General features: G+C 41.4%; 1 protein-coding gene across 2 annotated transcripts in view; it reads left to right on the top strand.

Moving 5' to 3' along the window:
- The window catches only part of etf1b (eukaryotic translation termination factor 1b), a 663,186-nt gene that overhangs the window by 64,848 nt on the left and 593,607 nt on the right, over window positions 1-4,731 (top strand). The gene's annotated exons all lie outside the window — the stretch shown is intronic.

The raw sequence follows: 4,731 nt of genomic DNA, 5'->3' as shown, positions 1-4,731 counted from the left end.
GGGGGGGGTGCACAGAGAGGGAGAGAGCACTCAGCTTTCTCTCTTTTCAAGCCATCTTCTCAAGAATGCTTGAATGGAGCCATTATGAAGCCTAGATCCAACCAGTATGGGACAGTTTAAATAACAAGAATACAAACTAGAGAGCTTGCTTTATAAGTCTAAAGCAGTGGTTCCCAAACTGGGGGTTGTGACCCTGACGAGTGGCCGCAAGCTGAGTATGAGATGATTTCTGTGGGATGGAAATACAAAAAAATGATTATTCTGCAACACAAATTTGTTTCAGTCTATAAAATGGTTGAAAAATAAATTATGTAAAAAACACTCAATTACAATTCAGATGAATTTAGGTAAATCAGGGCCGTGAAAAAGCAAAAGTATATCAAAATATCCGTTCAAAACTCTCACACAATTCAAGCCCAATTATATAGTGTTGCTGTTGTTGTTGCCCATTTACTTTAATTCATCAATTTCAGTTTTATCCTTTTTATTTTTAGGGTAAAAGTATCCCTTTGAGTCATTTAATGATTCAGCTTCCGTGCTACTTTTTTTTATTTGCAGTCCTCAACGTTCTTAATCCAGTGTGCAACAGACTGTAAACGACCTATTTGTACGGAGGAAATAAGCATATTTGATTTGTCAGTATCTCGGATGAAGTCATTAAGTACTGAAGTTGTGGAAATTATGCTAATTGTTATTGATGCCACTCCGTGATTACCAAATAATAACCGATGATATGCCGCTCACATCATCACATTTACATGTTGCTCTCCTCGTTAGTGACGCCGGGCCAATCAGGATCCTCCGAGCACCAGAGGTGGGAAGTAGTGGAGTATAAATACTTTGTTACTGTACTCAAGCACATTCTTCTGGTATCAGTACTTTACTCCACTACTTATTTTTCTGACAACCTTTTACTTCTTACATTTTTAACAGAAATACCTGTACTTTTTACTTCTTACATTTTCAAAACAGTCTCGTTACTTTAGTTTTAATGTGTGTTTGGTGGCGTGATCATTATTATTTATAGTCATTGCGTGTCTATTGATTTGAAAACGATCCGTGTATCCATAATTATTTCCTGGTCTTCTCTAAAGAAGAGGGACCAATGAAAACGTTGTCATGTTGCCGTTGTTCAGCATGGAAACATTCATTAGCTAACAATGACATTATTGTTCTATTAATATAAAGGGAGGTCAGGTACTCTTTAAAACAGCTGCTATACTAATTTTCAACAATATATTATAGGTCTCAGTTATATACAAACATGTCTCTGAAGTGTTTGTCTGAAACACCAAACAGATCATTTTAGCATCCCATAATCCCCTCTGTTTCAGCCCTGTTTCAAACGTGCTGATTCTCTGTCTGTTACTTTAGATGAAAATAAGGAGCCCCTCCCCACGCCCCACTGAGAGATATTTGGTTAAAAAAACACAATGGTCCTCTAGGAGGAGATTCAGGTGATAAGGTGGGCAGGTGCTACCTTGGTTTGTGATTGGCTAATGGTTACACAACCCAAAAAAACTTTCTGACATCATAAAGTGGCCAAAATCTGATCAGCTCATTTTCAGATTTCAGGTTTTTATATAAATGGATCAGGATAAAAAGTGAGAGAATCTTTTTTTCCTGAAACTTTCAGAATCTCTTTACGCAGAGGGGACACTAACAAGTGGATTTTGCACAATAGGTGACCTTTAAGTACATTTCGAAGCCCATACTTCTTTTTAGTCAGTACTTCTACTTTTGCCAGAGCATTTCTAAACACGAGTATCCGTACTTCTACTTAAGTAAAGGATGTGTGTACTCTTGCCATCTCTGCCGAGCACCTGCTCACTGAGCCTCCCTGAGTTTTCCGCCCAAAGAGCGCCATCACAGCCTTGTCACGTCGACTCAGTCTCCTTACTCCCTTTTTTCGGTCAGGTGAGGGGGCCCAGCCGTCTGAATCTGCAGTCCTAACGCTCTCTGTCACCCCTCTGTCCCTGCGGTCACTCTGCAGATTCATCTTTCTGCTGATGTCCCCTCGGTGTGGCACACATGCAGTTGCCAGCCTCGGCATTTTTAAAAGGCCCTTCATGGCCTCGAGGCACAGGAAGCAGGTGAACGTAAGCACGTCATCTGTTAGTAAATGATCAAAAGGCCAGATCACCAAATGATTGCCTTCTGGATCTGATTCCTGTGCTAATCCATCAACAAAATCTATACGAACACATCATCACGGATGCTAAAACACTGGAATCTTTCTCTTTTTTGTGTGTGGTTGTTCTAATTAATATGCCACGTCTTGGGCACACTTGAGGTAATTAACATAGTTTTTTGCCAGCAACACACAGCAGATGGTGATTGAAAATAGAGGGATGAGTCGCTCAATCAACCACCATTTGTCTGTAGCCATTAATTATCTAGCGAAGAATACATTCAGTCCCCAAAGTTGATAGTTTGGGGGGAAGAAGAATACTGTCCTTCTGTTCCTCATTACTCTTTAACAGCAGAAAGTGCTGAAACTAGAATGCCGGACAGGGAGATTGTGATTTTAATAGCACTGTCATTATCTTCTCCCAGAAGGTGGCATACGATAAAAGGCTTGTAGGACAAAAAAAAAATGGCGCTAACAGAGGAGTGTTTGAACAAATGGAAGCCAAGCAATATAGTGGTTCATTCTGTTGCGATTCATCAAAGGATCAAGGCAACGCTGCAGAAATGTTTCTTCTTTTGATTAAAAGAAAAGAGCCAAAGGGTCACATGACCACAACACTGTCACGACAGGGCCATGTGACTTCCAGATCATCCACAGTTTGTTCATGCAATCTGATGGGAAAGGAACAACGGCGTGCCTGCAGCGATCGCAGTCATGATATCATGAGGCTTCATGATTTCACTTCCACTTCCGGAAAAGTCTTGTTAGTTTTGCGTCACTTGAGCGCCTTACTCTGCCTGGTAACGAGATACTACAATGTTTCATCCTATATGAATAATCTCAAACTAAAAGGCCAGGGAGGCAGAAAGTGAGGAGGAGTTTGGGGGATTGAGCAAAGAGAAACCTTGAAGGGACACCAGAGGCAGTGAGCGTCACATCCTGCCGTCGCTTCTTTGATGTTATTTTGTCACCGCCAACAGTTTCCTAATCCCACATCTATAATCCTGTTTTTATTCCCTCTGCCAGCCTTGTAGTCAGAGATAATCAGTGTCACCTAACTTTAATTATTGTGACAGAACCGAAGATAAATGTTGTTGCTTCAATGTCAGTTGTTCCCTATCAATACAGAAGGGACATTTTTACTCTTGATACATCTTGTGCTCGGCTGAGGATATACAAAAAAATGTTCTTGATAGTAAATGACTGGTAGATTGCTCATGTTCCACCCCACAGGCTTTAATTAACTAGTCTCAGGTAGTCTAATTTTATTATCGAAGACTGCTTTTTCCACACATTAGCCTGCTTATATGGTCATGACACGGGCGGAGCTGCCAGGATTGTGCACGGTTTTCATTTTCAACCACTTTAGACATTCTTGTCACATCGCTGGAAACAAAAGGCTGAATAGTCGGTGCCATTTTCAGGATTTCAACAGCCACAGCTAGACGCCAAATAAAATACACAGCTACACATCTCAGTGTTTGTCCCACAGAGAGCCCGGCCCCATCAAACCCCATTATCTCCAAGGCTACCTCTTACTTCCAACTGGAGTAGAGATAGCTGCTTATCTACTGGTTAATAATAAAAAAGACACATAACAGATAAAAAAAAAAGCTATCCTATCGTGATGGAAGGAGAGAGGAGGGAGAGAAAAAGCCGACAGGGAGCAGAGAGATTTCCAGGGACAGTTTCATTCTGTGGAAAGGGCAAGCAGACGGAGACCTCCCGCTGTAATGCGCCAGCCGAGCCGAAATGAAAGCCAGCCGCTCTCTTCTCCGGGGCTAAACAGCGGCCTTAATAAAAAACACAATCAGACCCCCAACCTTAAAGTTTAATGCACATTCTTCCCATATTTCTCTTCGCACAAGTAGAAAAAAAAGACATGGTGAAAGCTCCCGGTGTGATCCCGGGCTGTGTTAAAGCAAAAAAGGGGGGCTGTTATAATCATTATGAATATCAAGCACACCATCAACCCACTATAGCTCTCCATCGCGTTAATGAAATTGTTCCCCCTAACTTTTTAATTAACTCGCAGACTCGTGGTGTGGAGTCAAGTTGTGGACACAAAGACTACAGTGTTCTCTCCCAGGTGATGTGAATATCAAAGAGGGGAGTTGTTCTGAATTAGGTTGAGTTTCTTTATTAGGGGAGAAACTTCAGAGGGAGAGACAGATGTGCTCGTGTCGTTCCAGTCAGCTTTCATTCAACACTTTGATATATCAACGCAGGAGCGAGGCATGATGGATTTATCGAGAGACCACTTTTACAACATGCATTGTTTTCATAACTTTTAAAATCTTTTTTAAAAAGAACGTCTGCTTGATAGTAATCAGACAGAGAACAAATCATCGCTCCCCGGCGCTGACTGTTTGACGACGGGACATTCATCACAGAGAAAAGGGAGATAATCGGGAAAAAAATAAAGATTTTTGTTTCAAACACATTTCCCTTTATTGGCATGGTGAGGCTGATGAGAATTGCACATAAAAAATGAAATTCACAAGAAAGTCGTACAATAGGTAGAACCACAAAGGCATTGGTAAGGACTTGGCAGAAGGCAACGTGGATAGGACACAAACAGGTAACAACCCATAGCGGCC

This window comes from Notothenia coriiceps, unplaced genomic scaffold (assembly GCF_000735185.1).
Source record: "Notothenia coriiceps isolate Sejong01 unplaced genomic scaffold, NC01 NC01_scaffold00022019, whole genome shotgun sequence".
Taxonomy (NCBI): domain Eukaryota; kingdom Metazoa; phylum Chordata; class Actinopteri; order Perciformes; family Nototheniidae; genus Notothenia; species Notothenia coriiceps.
The sequence above is the reverse complement of the archived record's forward strand: the minus strand, read 5'-3'. Positions and strand labels throughout refer to the sequence as shown.